At 38.8% G+C, this 21,030-nt stretch overlaps 1 protein-coding gene across 1 annotated transcript in view; it reads right to left on the bottom strand.

Moving 5' to 3' along the window:
• LOC106096188 (uncharacterized) overlaps window positions 1–21,030 on the bottom strand; it is an 87,135-nt gene that overhangs the window by 40,050 nt on the left and 26,055 nt on the right. The window lies entirely within an intron of this gene.

Here is a 21,030-nt window from a genome sequence, read left to right as displayed (position 1 = left end):
CAAATCTCCGACAACAAATTGCCAATTATTAAGTTCAAATGCAAAAAGGGTATGGGGGCAGGGGTAGACTTGGCATCTATGCATTGCATCTATTTGCAGATTATCATTGGATTGCTGTAATACTCTAATTTACCAGTCATCTAACTTTTCGATAGTGTCACGTGTCCGCTACTGTCGCAATAGAAGGTACACAAGGGTTGGGAATGTCGACATGCCCACCAGTAGGGCGCTAGACAAGCACAACTACTAACTGTTGTTGTTTATTAAAAAACAAACCACTAAGGGAAGGCAAAAGTCGGGCGGGGCCGACTATATAATACCCTGCACCAAATCTAGTCAGACTTTAATTTTAATTTTTTTCACATATCGGATAAAAAATATGCATTGTGGCTGCTACGGCATGAAAATTCAATGTCGGATGAAAGATATATATGGGAGCTATATCTAAATCTGGACTTATTTTGACGAAATTCTTCACACATATGAAAACGTCAAACACAACACCTCGTGCTAATTTCTTTAAACATCAGACCAAAATTGTTGCTTCAACAGGCTTAAAACTTCATATCGGGGGAAAGATATATGAAATAGAGAATGAAAATCAGATCCACAGGATTTTCACATCCCTGCTTACCACACTCTGTCTCTTTTTATTTCGCACAGAGGCCTCGTGGTATATGTACGTAATGACGTAGTGTTCCACAGACGACAACACCTGGACTCGCAGGATCCTGAATTTATCTCCCTTTGGGTTAAATTTGGGATTGGATCACATACACAGCACTTGGGATTTTTATATATGGAAGTCCAAACTCAGAAAGGGAGGCTTCCATGAACGGCTTTGACGCCCTTTCTGATTCCATTACAAATATTTCAATGTCCACAACTCCTCCTGGCTTTCCCATTCGGGTCATACGACTCCTGAGGGCCTGAGGTTGAGTTTTCCGCTGCGCACAATGATATGGCGCAACTAGTGAATGAAACGACACATATCGCATGTGTCCCAGGGCACCAAAATAATACTCTCGACCTTTTTATACACACCACCAAAGGATGGGGGTATATTCATTTTGTCCTTCCGTTTGCAACACATCTAAATATCCATTTCTGACCCTATAAAGTACATATATTCTTGATCAGCGAAAAAATCTAAGTCGATCCAGACATGTCCGTCCGTCTGTCCGTCTGTCTGTTGAAATCACGCTACAGTCTTTAAAAATAGAGATATTGAGCTGATTGAGCTTTGCACAGATTCTTTTTTTTTTGTCCATAAGCAGGTTAAGTTCGATGATGGGCATTTATTATCCGATTTTGCTGAAATTTGGGGCAGTGAGTTGTGTTAGGTCCTTCGACATCCTTCGTCAATTTGGCTCAGATCGGTCCAGATTTGGATATAGCTGCCATATAGACCGATCCTCCGATTAAGGGTCTAAGGCCTATAAAAGCCACATTTATTATCCGATTTCGCTGAAATTTGGACCAGTGAGTTGTGTTAGGCCTTTCGACTTCCTTCGTTAAATTGGCCCAGATCGTTTCAGATTTGGATATAGCTGCCATATAGACCGATCCTCCGATTTAGGTTCTTAGGCCCATAAAAGGCGCTATTACTACCCTATTTCGCAGAAACTTGAAATGGAGAGTTTTTCTAAGCCTCCCGACATTCGACACAAAAATTGTTCAGATCGGACTTTATTTAGATATAGCTGCCATATAGACCGATCTACCTATTAAGAATCTTAAGCCCATAAAAGCCTCAATTATTACCCGATTTTGCTGACATTCGACCCAAATATGGTTCAGATCGGACAATATTTAGATGCAGCTATCTGCCGGGATTAAGGGTCTTAAGTTCCGATGAAATGTTAAACATTGAGTAGTTTTACGTCTTTCTGCATGCGACCCAAATATGCTTAAGATTGGACTATAGCTGCCATATTGACCGATCTGCCGATTTAGGGTCTTAAGCCCATAAAAGCTGCAGTTATTACCCTATTTTGCTGAAACTGGTGGAAATGGTGAGTTGTTCTAAGCCTCTCGACATCCGATCTAAATATGGTTCAGATCGGACTATATTTAGATAGAGCTGCCATTTAGACCGATCTGTCGCTTAAGGGTCTTAAGCCCATGAAAGCAGCATTTCTCATCCGATTTCACTGCAATTTGACACAGTGACTTGTATTAGTCATTCGACCACCACATGGTCCATATCAGGCTCTATTTAGATACAGCTGCCATATAGACCGATCTTAAGGTCTTAATGCCCGATTTCGCTAAAACTTTGACTTGCATAATAGTTCTCGGGACCTCAATCCAATATGATCCAGACCAGTCCCGATTTGCATATCACAATGCATCTTGTAGTGGAGTTGTTATAAAAGAGGATGGTTCATTTTTCCATGGTGGTGGGTATCCAAAGTCAAATACGTTTTGACTTGTTTAGTTTTCCTTTTCTGTAAAGACAAACAATTATTATGCATTTCATCTTGTCCTCATATCGTTTCGTTTGTAACAAATTTGAAACAATTCTTTGCTTGTTCCAGAGATGATTTTATAACTTTAGCCCTACAGCTTTACATTTCATGGTATGATGGATTTGAATGGCTGGAAAAAGTTCAAAAAGGAAAAGTTGATTTTAAATCGATTTTCGTAAGAAAAAGAATCCACTTCGAATTGCCATTCATGTGTTCAAATCTGGACTCAAGTAGAAGGCTAGCACTTTGAAACCAAAAGGGCGTATGATTTATTTGAATGGGAAACCCATAGAAATCATACGCTCGGGTGTCCTATTCATTATTTGCCGTAGGAAAAGAGAAAGGCGCTCGTAAGGGGGAAGGCGGCAGGGAAACATAGACTCAACTCAGAGATAAAATGAAGCAAAGAACAATACTTTTGCCAAATGCTGGAAAATTGATGTGTGCGCCCACGCACACACGCACACACTAACCTCAGCCACAACACACACTACAAATGGTGATGTACTCATACAATGGCCGGTGAATGGCATGGCATGGCATGGCATGGCATAGTAAGGCAGGCAGCATGAAAGTTGGTGTTGGCAACTTGTAACGTTGCCTATTGTGACAATAATGACCGTAATTTGTGGTCGTTGCTTTTATTGCAGATAATTTGACAAAACAAACGAAAGAGTAAACAAAGAAGAAAAGCAACAATTACAAAAGTTAACATGTCAACACACAAATTGGTGGTACGACAAATGATTTTTGTTATTTGCGCATCGCACGTCCATCACCTACACAATAGTGATGTTCATCAGCGTTTGCACACACACACACACACACACACAAACTCAATGACATAGAGTTTGAGTCAATATCCCACAAAGTGTTATAGCATGACTGTGCCATCAGCACTTAGAAAAAGAGTAAGAGCGAGAGAGAGAGAGAGAGAGAGAGCGGCTGAAGACACAAAGTGAACAAATAAATTGAAGGTGTTAAAAATTCCAAGAGACTTAGAGAAATGGCACACTCATTCTCACAAACTCTTGCAAAGGAAACTCAATTTGCAGAAGGTGTCAAGTCGTCAACAACAACAACAACTGAGATGACAAAACCTCAAGCCACCACAATAAAATGTTTTCACTGTTGTTTCCTTTTCTATTTGAAATGACTCAAATTTAATTTTATTCAAAGCCGCCGCCTTTGATATTTAATCAGTTTTGGCATTTGGTCAAAACTTTACCGTTCCGTTGCTCTCCTCCATAGACAAAGGAGAAGACCTTCAGCCGAAACTTTCCATTACCGCCTAAAGGTCTCATATTGCAAGAATGTTGTCCCTTTTCCTGGCCGTGCAGCAGCCTAACCAACACTGTTCGACTTTTTGAAAAATTAGTTTTTTAATGCCCCCAGCTAGACAGTGCGGTCAACCAGATCAAAGGAAGCCGTTGTTTGTGTGTCTATGTTCGTTTGGCCTATCCCTACCATGGCCATGTAAATAAAAAGAAAACTGGGAAGATAGAAATGTTTATTAGAGTCACTTGTGAGTGTGTATATACCACGTATGAGTATGCACGGTTGCCGAGTAGTCCAGGCCACTAGTTCCAAACCTGTTTATACACTATACCTGGTAACAACTGGTGAATTTAACATTGACGCTCCCAGACAGTAAGCAGTTACATGTAGAACCGGTGCTTCAAGTAAATCTATTAACAAACTACTGTTGACGTTGGTCAATGTTAGCTCTCGGTTTTTTCTCTGTCACTCTGTATACTTATTACTCTACTTAAACAAAGTTCTATCAGTGGTCGACGAGGAGATTTGAACTCATCATCTTATGTTTCATTATCTTCCACGCCTCCTCTAGCCTACCGACATCACTATGTTAAGGATGGAATAACGCATTAAGACTACTGCATCGCAATGAGTTTCTCAATGAAGTTCAATTTAAGAAAAGTGTGGGAAACACTTAAAAAAAACTATTAATCAGAAATACATAAACAATTGCGCCGCATTTCCTTAAATTAGTATAAAGGAAAAACAAGTAAAAAGGCATTAAGTTCGACCGGGCCGAACTTCTAAATACAGTACTATTTTTACCATATTTGGGTCGGATGGCGGGTGGTCTAAAACTACTCACTTTATGCTTTTAATGGCCTTCAGACCCTTTATCGGGAGATCGGTCTATGGGGCAGCTGTATCTAAATATAGTCCGATCTGAACCATATTTGGAACTGTAGATACAAAATTTGCTTTAAAAGTTACCTACTCAACTAGATGATGGTGCCTACTGGTTACTGGCTGGACAGCTTAGCACTTGGGTAGCTTAGGACAACATCTGTGTGTGTTTGTGTGTGCATGTATTTTTAATAAACATTAAAAACATATTTTTATTAACATTATAAAAGCCTCAAGTCTGTTTTTAGGTAAAAACACAAGTATCTATGTAAACATGTCGGCTTTGCACATATGTACACACATACATTCACATATTACTTAAACAAACCTAAGCCATGACACATTAAGATTTCGATTTGTTTTGTTGTGTTATGCTAGGCTTCGGTTGTTCCAAGAAACAACATGAACACGCAAAATAACGAATAACGTATTTGAACACAAAGGCAAATGAAAAAACCAACAAATATTTGGCATACACTAAGAAAAATAATTTGCAAAAAAAAACGCTTTAATTAGACCATAACAATGGGAAAAATATGAACAGAATTAAAAAAAAAAGATCTATCAAACGTTGAGATGGCAATACAAATTATTCAATGGTTAAGAAATTAAATCGATATATAAAACAATTACGTAAAAAGCGGAAAACTAAACCCAAGATTAGGTTTTAGTAATACTATGTATGATTAAAACTGAAGCCCAGCGGTAAAAGTTGACTACCTCAAGGCCTGATATCATTGTTTTTTTTTGCATCCGCAAAGCCTGGTCTCCACATATTTTTGTACCCGCCACCGAAGGATGAGGGTATACTCATTTTGTCATTCCATTCGCAACACATCGAAATATCCATTTCCGACCCTATATTCTTGATCAGCGTAAAAATCCAAGACGATCTAGACATGTCCGTCTGTCTGTCTGTTTAAATCACGCTACAGTCTTTAAAAATAGTGATATTGAGCGGAAACTTTGCACAGATTCTTTTTTTGTCCATAAGCAGGTTAAGTTCGAAGATGGGCTATATCGGAATATATCTTGATATAGCCCCCATATAGACCGATCCCTCGATTTAGGGTCTTGGGTCTATAAAAGCCACATTTATTATCCGATTTTGCTGAAATTTGGGACAATGAGTTGTCTTAGGCCACTCGATATCTTTTTTCAATTTGGCCTAGATCGGTTCAGATTTGGATATAGCTGCCATATAGACCGATATCTTGATTTATGGTTTTGGGTCCATAAAAGGCGCATTTATTGTCCGATGTCGCCGAAATTTGAGACAGTGAGTTAAGTTAAGCTACTTGACATACTTTTGCAATATGGGACACAGATCGTTGTAGATTTGGATATAGCTGTCATATAGACCGATCTCTCGGTTTAAGGTATTGGGGCCATAAAAGGCGCAATTCATTGTCCAATGTCGCCAAAATTTGGGACCGGGAGTTTAGTTAGGCTCTTCGACGTCCTTCTTCAATTTGGTCCAAATCGGTCCAGATTTGGATGTAGCTGCCATATAGAGCCATAAAAGGCGCATTTATAATCCGATTTTTTTTTTTTCTTTTCCACATCCGTGTCGTATGTGCTACAGATCGCTTTATTTTTAGATATAGCTACTGTACTTATTAATATTTGGTCCAAACCGCAACATATTTCGATATAACTGCTATGGGACATAAGGTATGCAATTTTTGATAAAAGGTGGTTTACATATATAACCGAGGTGGTGGGTATACTTAACGCCTTTTTACTTGTTTTAACATTGAGTGGCATTGCCTGGTCAGTACCAGGGCTGTGGAGTGGAGCCAATTTGACTCGACTCCGACTGCTGGCTAATTGCTCGAGGATGGGATGGTCCCCAAACACTTAGCCATGAAAAATCTCAGCATCTTTCTACTCTCAAATATCAGATATTTGAACCCCATATTGCCATTGGCCCCAAAATTTGGATATCAAATTCGTTTTCTAATCTCAAATACCCTTTATTTGAGTCCCTTATTGCAAAAGTCAGCAAATATGTCCGGTTTTTGGGGGTGGGCCCCAAAAACTATCACCATCGAACTCCATTCTCTCTGAGCCCCAAATTGTCATGGTGAGCAAATACGTCCAAAAAGGGGTTATTGTGGGTGCCGGACGTCCCGTATTTTGGGGACCAAGTGATATATACAAACCTACACAATCTGGAATTTTCACAGATTGTTTAGGTTGGTCTGCAAGAAGCAAAGGCTATATAATTTGTTGATATCAATAGGGGAGAAGGACTCTACACCCAAAAGCCGCAACACCCCGAATAGGTCGCAATTTTCATCCGATCGTCTTCAAAGGTGGTACGGGCATGTTTTTCGGCCTAAAGACGAAGCCTATTGAGTTTGGAAAGAACCGGGTCAGATTTGGATATAACTCCCAGATGATAAAATGATCATTTGTTAACCGATTCTCTCGAAATTAGGCAGGAAGGATTTTCTCTTGACCCTCGATATAACTGGTGAATTTCATAGAAATCGGTTCAGATTTGGATATAGCTCCCATGTATATGTTTGTCAGATTTTGGGTAATTTGTTGGCATTTGTCAGTAGTTATTACATTTTGAACATATTTGCTTTGCTCGAAATTTGATACAGGAATTTTAATAACTCATCTGAATACATCCGCCTAGGTCCATCAAAATTTGTTCAAAATTATATATAGCGCCCCTTTTGTATTTATTGGATAGGTATAGGGTATTATAAAGTCCGCACCGCCCGACTTTTGCCAATCCAGTAAGGATTGAAAATAATTGAATCAACCAATTAACAAATTGATAGATTCAATCATTTTTAATTGAATCTGAACTTTCTTTCAATTGACTAAAAACATTTCATTACCTGATACAGCTGCCATATAAACCGATCTGGGATCTTGACTTCTAGAGTCTCTAGAGGTCGCAATTATTATCCGATTTGCCTGAAATTGTATTGTACGACAGATCCTCTCACGACCATCGGTATTCGTGTTTATTATGGTCTGAATCGGTCTATGGCCTCATATAGCTCCCATATAAATCCACTATCTATTTTACTTCTTGAGCCCCCAAAGGGAGCAATTCTTATTCGAAGTGGCTGACATTTTACACAGGTCTCCAACATATAATTTAATTGTGGTCCAAACCGGACCGGATATCTTGATATCGCTCTAATAGCAGAGCAAATCTTTTCTTTTATCCTTTTTTTGCCTAAGAAGAGATGCCGGGAAAAGAACTCGACAAATGCGATCCATGGTGGAGGGTATATAAGATTCGGCCCGGTTGAACTTAGCCCGCTTTTACTTGTTTTTAATCAAAATGGAATTAAACCCGATCTCTGACACCTAGAGAATGTCGCCAGCATTTGTAAGGGGATAACCCATGCGTTCGCCATCATAGGCGGACATGATGACTGCGCCCCGGTGGGTTAACATGTCCCTAGAGTTTCTGGCAACTGAGAACTTCCCTCATCAGATTTAATTTCAGAGAGAACAAGGGAGGAAAAAAGAGAGGATTTGAGGTCCTTCTTAGATTTATTTATGTCGAAACCACATCTCAGAAATAATTAAGTCTTATGGCCTAGGCACAGAGAGCTTAGTATGTATAAAGGAAAACTGATTCCGGTTGGCTAATGCTGGCCACAATGAACATGTTGCACAAAGTTTAAATGGTTTCGTCGCAAAAGCATGTTGGCAATGGTATCAATGAACATAAATAAGACTTAAAGTTAAATGTAATTTTTCAAAATCGTTTTTTTTTTTTTGTCTTTGGTTTCGGTTCTGTTGTTTTTAATAAACGTTTTGCTGCCTACAGTCAGGCTGGGACTGCCTTGGGTCAATGGTGTGGCTATGCAGTCCTCTCATAAATTTGCATATCTCTGTCATTTGTCATCCTGCTTATGTTGGAGGTTAGCCAACGAGGCAGGTCGTAGGTCGTAGCGTGGCCAGAGCTTGGCATGCCTGGAATACCAAATGATAACAGTAATAATAATAACAACATTATCTCGCAACTACTGTCAACATTTTGTAATAATTTTATGATAAACTTTGTGAAAAGTGACACAAACCGAAAGTTGATCATTTTTGCAAAGTCCTCCTTTCTTCGAGGGAGGCCAGCATGGCTTTCCGGCGTTATCACTGCTCTCAGATCATTTTGGGCCAGATTATCATTTCCAAACAAAATGAAATGGGTAAATCTGTCTTTGTGGGGTGATTACCCGGGGAGATGATGGCTGGCTGGCTGGCTTTTCTTACAAAAGTTCTCCATCTTCTTCTTCCTGGTCTTAGTATTTTTGGCTGTGTGTGTGTTTGTTTGTCCATATTAAATATTATTAGGGCTTCTTAAAGTTTGTGTGTGTGTGTGTGTGTGTATGTTTTTTTTATTTGTTGGCATTCAACTCAAACACAATGGCTTTTCTGTGGCAATTATAGCCACAATCTTTGGGTATTCGCACCATCGCCGAGCCATATACAGACCAACACACACACGCACCCACTCTCCCGTCAAGCCAAGGACCCTCTGAGTTGGACGCAGATACATTGCGTTTAACAAAGCCAAAACAATAAGCAACAATAAGCCACAATAAGTTAAAGCCACAAGCATTCTGTAAAGTTATCTCGCCGCATGCGAACACTTGCACACCCACAGACGCACATAATCGCACGCAATCAGATGACTTCAAAAGTTTTTGCCAGCGTGGTCCATGGTGGCCCCGGCAAGGGATGCGTAGCTATAAAAAATCAAAGGCGAATTCCAGACACACACACACACACACACCCACGCATACATATACGGACACTCGCAACCAACACCAATGAGAAACAATTCATTAGGAGCCTTTTGTAAACGTGAATATTGCGTCTAACACTTCACGCACATGTACGCCCATGGCATGGCTGGAGCTTTGAGAACACCGCCAATAATATTTGAAACTTAACCCTGAATGGCACTATTAAAGTTTATGCTGCTTAATGGCACCATTAAACTTAATACCTCTTTCTATACTGTTGGGCATGGAAGCTTAAGGCCATAGTTGTCATAGCTTCCATAAGTAAGCGCCAATTTTCAATTGTAATCTAATCGAATAAACAAAATCAAGTATTGGGAATGCATTCAAAATCGCACTGACGCTAAGGATAAAAGTAGATCTGTTGAAAAGTTGATTTGACAAGAAAAGACAATGAAATGCCCCGAACGGCCGTCAAAATTGTAATAAAGTTCAGCAGTCAGGCGGCTTCGAATACCAAAACACCTATTTTCCGTTTCTCAAATCCTTACAAATAAGCCTTAATCATAGTAGGCCATACAAATAAGCCAAAAGAATATCCCAGCAAAATAAATTGGAAGTTATTCTAAACGAACAGCCTTTTATGTACTGCCATGAGTGACAAAGTTTGCTCTATGTAACACCTTGGGAAGTAAACGCTTCTGTGAAATGTAAATTGGGGGAGTTATGAATGAATTGCATGTTTTGTAGCTTCCAAGCGACATAACCTTGGTTGAGTGCTGTACACCGTATTTGACTATTTGAGCCAGTACATTTGCTGAATTTTTGGTTGATTTTTCTTCCGATTGAAGCGCCTATGGTAATTATCTGCTTGTTTGAATTTCACATATTGGAATCAAGGGTGTTTTTTGAAGGGCTATAGGAAAGTTTTCCAAAAGCTTTTCTGTATAGACATGAGCTTTAACATAACCCCACAAAAAAATAGTCTAAAGGCGTTAAATCGCACGATCTAGGCACCAATTGACCGGTACCGAGCGTGAAATAAAATGTTCACCGAACACGCCTCTCAATAAGTCCATTGTTGCGCGTGCTGTGTGGCATGTGGCACCGTCTTGTTGAAACCACATGCTCCTGAGAGCTTGACTTGCATGACAAGAGAGCACTTACCATTCACTCTCTCTCTCTCTCTCTCAAGAGAGCGCTTACCATTCACAGTTACGTTACGATTCGCATCAGCTTTGAAGAAGTACGGTCCAATGATGCCACCAGCCCATAAACCGCACCAAACTTTGACTTTTTGTGGACGTATTGGTAGCTCTTGCAATGCTTCTGGTCTGCTTATTTACCTACCCATTGAGCCAAAAATAGGCTTCGCCGCTAAACACGATGAACGCGCGATGGTCTTTCTTAACCGAGCACGCATTTTGGTAATAAAATCCATTATTTGCAAGCGTTGTTCGTTTGTAAGACGATTCATGGTTAAATTATAGACCAAACGGAAGATGTTTCACAGTGAAACAAAACACGAAACGTGCGTGAACTATTTAAACCAGTGTTACCAAAAAGATAACATCTAAAAAATAACCCTTTAGTATTATGAGTGACCCTAAATGCGCAAACGGTTTGCCTTGTGTTCAAATGGTTATTTAATGGGATTTAAATTTTAGGAATTTCCCAATGGGAAATATTGGTCTGCTTGATGTAGTAACGCGAAACGCTAATAAAGATTTTATGAACCACACAAGACATACGCACGCAGGAAAAGGTCACGGCAATCTGGCATTCTATTCTATTTACTCATTAAATAGAAGATAAGAGTTGCTAGATGTTGCTGATCTCCTTCTTATTTCCTTTCAGTAATAGCCTCGTCCTCTCACGATCTGGATCACCCCATAGGTGATCCATCCACCATCGATACGAAAGGTTGTCAGCCATCTTCTTTCACCCCAAGACTATTCGTGAGCAGTTTTGCCGTTTTTGGTAGGTTCCTACGAAAATTCATAGGTTCTTATCGTCTTGGTAGATTGGTAGACTGATCTCAATTTTTGGTAGGTTTTTCCAACACACATATACGTCAATCTCACGTTAATTACTGAAAAAATCGCCGGGAATAACTCAAAACAAATTCACTTCATGTCTTTTCTGTGTATTCGTTAGAAATGCAGAATAAAACCATCGATGATATTACAAGGGGTCTCACTTCTTCAAAATTTAGGAAAAAGGGCGTAAGTTTTGATATTGACATTAACTGGTACGAGTGTTAGGGAATCTCCGAAATGTTGGAAAGAGAATGCCAAAATTGGGCTAAGCGACTGGACCATTTGAGGCGCAGTCACGGTCAACATTAGCATGAAATAATCTTCCACCATTAAATTATACGAACCGTACTATCGATTCAAGTATTGACTGTGTGTGTGTGTGTTTTTTTTTTTGAAAAACTTTCCTATTGCGCAAAAATTTTGAATTAAAAATTTATTAAAAAAAAAACTCGTTTTCATTATAAAACTTAATTCATACAATCAATTGAATATGATCCTTTTTCAATTACAGTCGTAATTGAAATATTTGCCATTTGCAATTAAAAACTTGACTGATTCATAATTTTTTAATTGAAGCTGAAAATGTTGTTGTAAATTTCAGTTAAAAATTAATTGATTGAATAATTTTTTAATCGAGTCTTAAATCATTTTCATATATGATAAGTACATTCAGTCAATGGCGATTTTGCGCCCTACACTATAAAGGAAAGGAAATTTCAAAGACCCATACGCCCCATCTTTTGACAAAGCTTTTGCAGTACCGTTGTAGTCGGTTCTACCTGCTGGATTAACCCGGTGGAGTCCTTCGTCGGTCAAGGCAGCACAACACAACAACGCTACGACGACAACAAGAATTCTATAGGGCATTCCTACCCGAGGCCTGATCTTTTTTAGCGAACTCCAGCGGGTAATTTTTTTTTATACGCTTGCCCACGAACCTTTGCCCAAACAACGCACCCCATATTCATCTCCAATATTCAAAAAATTTTCACAAGTGACTGAGATCACTTCTTAATTGGATCAATTAAAAAATTAATTGAGAATTTCAAAAATCTTAATCATTTTTCTAAAAGATTATGCACCCTTTTTAAATTGATAAATTTTTCAATTACTGTTTCAAAAACGGTAATTGATGTTATCATTTTTGGTGATAGAAACTGTTTCAATTAAAAAATATTTGGACCAATTAATTTCGTGATTGAAACCGATTTTTAATTTTTCGGTGTTGTTTTTTAAGTTGTGGGTGGGGCTAAACTTTTCTGGAGGTACTTAGCCCACCCCCAGAGGCTTTTCTATGCATATGATGGCAACTATAATTAAACGAGTCCAATGTAAATCATTGTGCCAAATTTTAACCAAATTCAACTGCCAATGGCAAAAAGAGCCTGGTATCTATGGCAAGCTCAATATCCTCACTTTTGAAGACTTTAGCTTAATTTCAACAGGCAGACGGACGGACATACGCAGATCGTCTTAGAACTCTATAACGAACAAGAATGGATGTTGCGATGTATGATGGTATGATGAAAGGGTAAAATGAAAATGTCCCCACCAGGGTAGAATGAAAATGTCGAAACCACCCCAAAAATTAAAAAAAGAAACTATTTGTCAAACTTTGAAAAAATTGCACAATGCAGTAATCAGAATGCAGTAAACGTTCAATTTCAATTCATTCAATTCATTCGGACGAACAAACGAATCGCTATTTGAACAATTAAGAGCTGTTGTAGTTTAGTATACATTGGGGTGGATAAGATATGAAAAGGGAAAATCGAAAATATATCAAGATCCGATAGACCTAAGGACAAGAAGGCGTATCCGTATCGACTTGTTGTTATTGTTGTTATCCCACATGAAATGACAGGTCAAAGCCACTAGTGGTAATCGAACTTACACATATTATCTGTTAAGCGATGCATGGCTATACATACTGGCTTACATTTTTATTTTCGATTATATGACCCCAATAAAATTTGGAGTCTTTAAGTTTTGCTAGCTTAGCCATGACTAGTGAACGATATGTGTTAAAGTCTTCATTTGACTTTAAGTTATTGCTTGCCCTACAGGTTAAGTTCCAAACATAATCTCAGATCGGCTAGCATAACGCCCACTTGGATTGTTCGCCCCATGGTACACTGATACAGAAGCTACAACATCCAGTATTCGTTTATGTAGCAAAACTGTGGACAAACAGCCTTAACGCTTATTTATGCCTTCAAATTAATGGTTGTCTGTTTGTTCAGTTTGCTTGTAATTGTTGTTTTAACGACTTTGTGCTAGAGAATGAAAGTATGTGTGAGTGCGTATGTGTCCTCATTCTCATGTTGGCAATATACCATAGCACATCGAAATAGATACATGCCAGTGTACTCGTGCAAACATATGAAAACCCAGTGGAGGTACCAGCGAACAAACTATACACAAATGTGTGTACGAATGATAGGTTGTGTTTACATAAAAACATATTTTTCATAGCCAAAGCCGTCTTTCCCCTAACCATCTCTGCATTGTACACGTGTGTATGTGCGTGTGCACCTAGCTATGTCTTTATTTGTGGTTGCATTTAGGTAAATACATACATAAACATGTACACCGATAAAAAAAAAATAGAATAAATACAACTTTTGTCAAAAAATCGACATCGACAATTTTTTTTTCATTTTACTGCTAAAATTTATTTTGAATCCAAACAATCAAAAGTAACCAGTAAGGAAAGGCAAAAGTCGGGCGTTGCTGCCTTTACAAAACCCTACACCTACCCTATAGGTTCAAAGTGGGAGCTATGTCTAATTCCGAACCAATTTCGATGGACCTCGCCGGATGTTTTCAGATGGGTTATTAAAAAATCCGTATCACATTTCGAGCAAATATGTTCAAACTGTTATAACTACGGTTCACAAATGACACCATTATTGCAAATTACCCAAAATTTAATAATGTGGTAGTCGTCCAGAAAAGCGTTGTGCAAAATTTTAACAAGATTGATGAAAAATGCTCTTGCAGTGGCTCTAGAAGTCAAAAACGGGCGATATACATATATGACAGCTATATCAAAATCTGAACCGATGTCTATAAAATGCATCTATTATGTCGAGAAGCAAGAGAAAATCCTTCCTGCCATATTTCGAGAAAATCGATTAACCATTTGATTGCAATATTACAGCAATCGGACAAGAAAATACAATAATACCACAGTAGTGGTGTAGGGTATAAAAATTTGTTGTCGAATGGAACTCGCTTTACAACAACAATAATATTATTCATAAGCAAAGCCAAATCACTAAACCAACCACCACATGTGCTTTGGTGCTCAGCTTCGGTGGTGGTTGTTGGTTTTTTTTTGTTCGGCTCGCATTGCTTGTGTGCTCGTTGTTCGTTTAATGCATGCTCTCGGGTTTTTGTTTTTTCTGTCTCTCGCTCTCTCTCGTCTATTACCCTCAAAACAGTATCATTTATTTTGTCGTCGCGGAGATTTGAACTCATGATCTCATGTTTGGTACACATCCTTTATTGATGATGCAATAACTCAATAAGCTTTGCTGCACAGTAAAAAGTGTCTCATAAATAAATTCAACCAAAAAAAAAAAATTGAATACGCCCATAAGTCCCAGAAAAATGAAGACAAAACGCCCATTTGTTTAAGCATTCTTGTATTTTCATAGCAATTGCTGAATTCTTTGGCGCGAGTTTCATATTATTTGGGATTTATTTCGTCGCTATTGTTTGGAGGTTATTTCATTATGAAATGATTCCCAAATGAAAAGAACTAAAAACAAAATTTTTGATTATTTGCTATAATTTCGCACAGTTGTTGAAAGTCATAATAAAATACGTCATTCAAAATGTCAGCCAAATCGGATAGGAATTGCGCCCTCTAGAAGCTCAAGAAGTCAAGTCCCCACATCGGTTTATATGACAGCTATATCAGGTTATGAACCGATTTGAACCATACTTGGCACTATTGTTGGATATCATAACAAAACACGTCGTACAAAAATTCATTCCAATCTGATAAAATAAGTGCCCTTTAAAGGCTCAAGAAGTCAAAATCCAAAATTATGAACCGATTTGAATCATACTTGGCACAGTTGTTGGATATCATAACAAAACACGTTGTGCAAAAAAAATCATTTCAATCGGATAAGTATTGCGCACTCTAGAGGCTCAAGAAGTCAAGACCCAAGATCGGTTTACATGGGGGCTATATCAAAACATGGACCGATATGGCCCTTTTACAATCCCAACTGACCTACACTAATAAGAAGTATTTGTGCAAAAATTCAAGTGGCTAGCTTTACTCCTTCAAAAGTTAGCGTGCTTTCGACACACAGACGGACGGACGGACGGACATGGCTAGATCGACATAAAATGTCACTACGATCAAGAATATATATACTTTATAGGGTCTCAGACGAATATTTCGAGTAATCACAAACAGAATGACGAAGTTAGTATACCCCCATCCTATGGTGGAGGGTATAAAAATCATAAAAAAGAAATTTTTGGTTTTTATGGGCCTAAGATCCTAAATCGGCGGATCGGTCTATATGGGGGCTATATCCAACCTGGACCGATCTGGGCCACATTGAGGAAGGATGTCGAGTGGCCTAACACAACTCACTGTCCTAAATTTCATCAAAATCGGATAATAAATGTGGCTTTTATGTGGCTTTCAGGCTGAAGAAAATGTTAAGCTGAATTACAATATTCAAATTTTGTCTTTAGGAAAAATTGTGATGAAGTTGTGCCTTTAAAAATATTCAGCTGACATTTGTCTTTAGAATAAATTTCATTAAAATTAGCTTATTATAAGAAAATGGGCCTCATGACAAGTCGCCCAACACCAACCATAGTGTTACGCGTTTCGATTCTTGGTGGAAATGTCATCGGACACTTTTAGGTGTGAAAGCTTCGAGGCATACAGTGTGTCGAGCGTGGTTTGAGCAGAACTTATATCATAAAGGCGTTTTCGCAATGAATTCGATATTAGTACAACTTACCAACGTGCGGCCCTTGAAGCCTTCAAAGCTAAAAGTGCGCAGGCAGACAGGGTGTCGTGCGTGGCTAGTGTAGTACTTTTTCGTAAAGGCGTTTGTGCAATGAATTCGACACAAGTACAACCTACCAATGTATGGCCCTTGAACCCTGCATACCTAAAAGTGTCCGATGGGATTTCCACCAAGACTCGAAACGCATCACACTATGGTTGGTGTTCTGATAACTTTTCTTTTCTTTACTTTACTTTTCCATTGCAAAAACAAACAAAAATTTCGACCATTAAGCTCGTCCCGAAAGACAAATAAAAACATAACCAAATAATCTTTTACCAGGCCGGGGTTTCGAAGCGAGTTTTCCAAATACATGTGAGTCTGGTGGGCTACATGGTAGTACGCATATTCTAACAACTATCAGAACAAAAGAATTTGTTGAAAATTCACAACATTTCAATATTCTGAGAGTGTAGTCTCTACAAACCTACTTTAGCAATGAATGTCTTCAAGTCAGTGCTTAAATTCGTTGAGAATAACGGTTTCACTTACAAATTTGGTAGTTGGTGTTTTTCTGAGAGTTATTTGTTTCTGTGTATATTGTAGGTACGTTTATGTGACTGTGTGTGGGTGTGTTTGTGTTTGACTTCAATATTTACCCAAAATTCCAAAGGAATCCTTTCCTGCGGAACTTTAACTTATGCTCTGAGGGCTATCCCAAATTGTCCCCTTCATCAGCAAAAGGCCAGTTTGAAACCTTTTTCGTCTACAAAAAAAAAAAAGAACACCAACATCTACATCTACAACGACAATATGCTTAGCCACCAATTCTACCATAACATTGGCTGCCTGGGGTTGCCAGTGATTGGCGGCGGCATTGGCAGCGGAGATGGAGGCGGTTGAATGATGTAGCCGTAATTTAAAAGTAATATGAAATATGATATTAAATGTGTTATGATCCTTTGTTTTTTAACCGCCCCATCAACTCCATCCCCAGCTACAGAAGTTCAAAAGAACAAACAACAACAACAGCAGCAAAACAAAGAGGAAAAAGGAAGAGAACCTAAACAACTCTAATATTACATTAAAATCCTATTACTTAGACCATACCTTCCTACCCAACCCAAGCCAACCCAACCCATCCAATACAGCCTTAGCCATCGTGCCAGAAGAAAACAACAACACCAATAACTACAACAATGAACATTGCCGAAGTCTATCGCTGCCCGCAGCTACGGCGGCGACAGTAGAAAAGCCGCCTATAATTTATTGCCCAAAACATATGCCCTTAAGTCAGTTGAGAGAGAGAGAGAGAGAGAGAGAGTCGCTCGCGCAAAACAAAATAGAAACCAAACAACAATTTTGAGTTGTTTTACTGGGCCGCGTGTTGTTACTTTTGCAGAGATTTAAAATGTAATAAGAAAATTTGTACAACAAAAGTATTAGAGCCCCGAGAGCTAAACTCACCGACACCTCCCCCGGCGGCCCATTACCTTACTCGTCACTCTCATCAAGCAGTCTTTGATCCCACACCGCATTGCTGCCTAATACGATGGCTTTACGACCATTATTCGGTTCAGGTAACCGAGAGTTGGTGTGTGTGCGTGACCAAATCTTCAGCACGGGGGGTTGACAAGACACAACCCTGCCGCCCCCCACAACTTAAACAAAATTCTACGCCTCACGGTAAACATATTAAATGACACATAAACTCAGTTTCATTTTCACAGTTAAGCCCACGAGATGTGCCCTATGTTGGCCAAGTGGAGTAGGGGATGTAGGGGAGCTTGCATTGGTTAAAGGCAACGGCAGGCAGATAGGTGGCTGTTGTTTACGTTTCGTTCCGATGATGACACGCGAAGACAAGCCGCAATGAATACAACGAACGAACATTTAAATAACAGTACCAAAAATTTGCCATGCATGCAAATACTACACCTCTACCCCTCTCACGCCTTACAATAGGTGAGACACTCTTCTACAGTACACAATGGGCCAAAAAAAAAAAACTGTCGCTCTAACTCAGTGTAATGCGAGTGCCTCAAGTTACCGGAATCATGGCAATGGCGAATTGTGCCACATCAATGGGACTTCGAGTTACAGGTAATTCTAAAGCTATTTGTACACAAGAGATACTGGTGCAGCATTGCCACTCTATGCTATTGAGTGCCCAGTGGGAAAAGGTAATCGATAGCCTCTATAGCTTATTGATTCCAGAATACGTTATTCTTAACACGGCAGATGCCCTAGGAAAATAATTATTTCTTTTTATATGTTCGAGGGAACCATTCCACAACTCGTTTAATGGAATACGCCCTTATTAGGCAATGAAAAAAAGCCAAAATCGGTCTGAGTTAGATGAAGAATGCAATTTGTATACCCTCTACCATAGGATTGGGGTATACTATTGTAATTTCGTCATTCTGATTGTAACACCTCGAAATATGCGTCTAAGACCCCATAAAGTATATATTCTTGATCGTCATGTCATTTTAAGTCGATCTAGCCATGTCCGTCCGTCTGTCTGTCTGCCGAAAGCACGCTAACTTTCGAAGAAGTAAAGCTAGCCACTTGAAGGTCGGTTGGGATTGTAAATGGGCCATATCGGTCCATGTTTTGATATAGCTGCCCTATAAACCGATCTTGTATCTTGACTTCTTGTTTCACTAGAGGGCACAATTCTAATCCGACTTGGATGAAATTTTTAATGAGGTGTTTTGTTATGATTTTCAACAACTGTGTTAAGAGTGTTTCAAATCGGTTAATAACCTGACAAAGCTCTCATATAAACCGATCTGTGGTCTTAACTTCTTCAGCCTCTATAGGGCGCAATTCTAATCCGATTTGGCTAAAATTTTGCATGAGGTGTTTTGTTATTACTTCCAACAACTGTGCTAGGTATGGTTCAAATCGGTCTATAACCTGATATAGCTGCCATATAAACCAATCTTGAATTTTGATTTCTTGACCCACTAAAGAGCGCAATTCTTATCCGGTTTGGCTGAAATTTTGCAAGAGGTGTTTTGTTATGACTTCCAACAACTGTGCCAAATATGGTTTTAATTGGTTCATAATCTGATATAGCTGCTATATAAACCGATCTGGGATCTTGACTTCTTGAGCATCTAGAGGTCGCAATTATTATCCGATTTAGTTGAAATTTTGTACAACGACTTCTCTCATGAACTTCAACATATGTGTAAAATTTTACACATCGACTGTTACTATAGTCTCCCACATTCAGTTTGTACTTGCATTCGATTAGAGCGTGATCTTTTTGTTCTTTCAAAGACATACAAAAATCAGCTGTTTTTGTTGTCAGAATGAAATCGAACCCATATTAAATTGTTTTCACAAATTTATGATTTAGCCAGCTTTCTCACAACTTTAACAATTTTTGCGCATAAAAATAACATACAGGTGAGATAGCAAAAATGATGAATCGTATGTAAATTGAAAATTTTGACAAACATTTTCAATTACATGTGCATAGAAAAAGTGACATGTCATATGACACCTACATGCCGTGTAGATGTCTGTTTTTCACAACTACCGCTTATTTATGTAGATCGATTGGCCCTGTAAATGTGTTCAAACGGTTCGTAGCTAGAGCTCCGTCATCAAACAGCTAACCGATGTTATCTGAAGGCTACAACTGTTCTTTCTATTTGGCTGAAATTTTGCATGTCGATTTAATTTATGGCTTTAGAGTTTTTCATTTATTCCTCCATTTGCGACTCTACAAAATATTACAAACCATGGCCCAACTTCTACTCATTAGGGGACACTGTGCGGCGTGGCAAATCATCACTGAATTGAATAAAATTACCTACGAGACAAAAAGCCCTACCTAAGAAAGGGCTTTGTACAGATTTGTCTGGCCCAATTGCCCATTGTGCGATGCTAACATGCCAGTGCTTGGAGGACAGTAAAGCAGCATGTCATTTGATATGATGAGTATGATTACTTCGAGAGGTGATTTGAAAAAAAAACTCAGGACTAAGGGGAGGGCAAGGGCGAGAGTGTGTAAATCGTCCATTAACGAATTGTGGCATGGAATGGTGTCTGTGTTTGCATTTTTTCTCTTTACGTCTTTCCGCCTTGCTTCTTATTGTCGTTCCAAGAATTCCTCTGTTATTACAATATCTGCAGCTACATATTCACATGTGTGTGTGTGTGTACATACCAACACATATATAAGAATGCAAACTTGTGACTTCAGGTATGAATACGGTGAAGGATTTCTTTTTTTTTGCCTTTCCAAAGAAACTTGGAAAAGATGATTTTTTACTTTCTTTATTTTCATGCTTTAAACCAAAAGAGACAAGGGGATACACTAGCTTGCACCCAACGAAATTTGATGCTCTGCTGAAAATGGGCGAGCAGACATGACTGCTGTTTTGTAAACTTTCCACCTTTGCTATTTTAACCAGCAAAGCCTGAAGTTTCAAGTACAAAATCTGCTAAAACAACCAACATGCCTTCTAGAAGCCTAAACCCAGCCTAGAGCTGAGTATTCTGTTCAGCTTTTCAGGCGGAATGCTGTCAAACTCCATATAAAAAAACGTTGGCGAAACGTTGTAGGAAAATAGGTGAAAAAGTAGTACTCTTTTTATAGTGAGGAAAATGGCAAAAAGCAAATTTTAGTAGC

This window comes from Stomoxys calcitrans, chromosome 1, assembly GCF_963082655.1.
Source record: "Stomoxys calcitrans chromosome 1, idStoCalc2.1, whole genome shotgun sequence".
Lineage (NCBI taxonomy): Eukaryota > Metazoa > Arthropoda > Insecta > Diptera > Muscidae > Stomoxys > Stomoxys calcitrans.
Note: the sequence above shows the minus strand (reverse complement) of the source record. Positions and strands in the feature narration are given on the sequence as shown.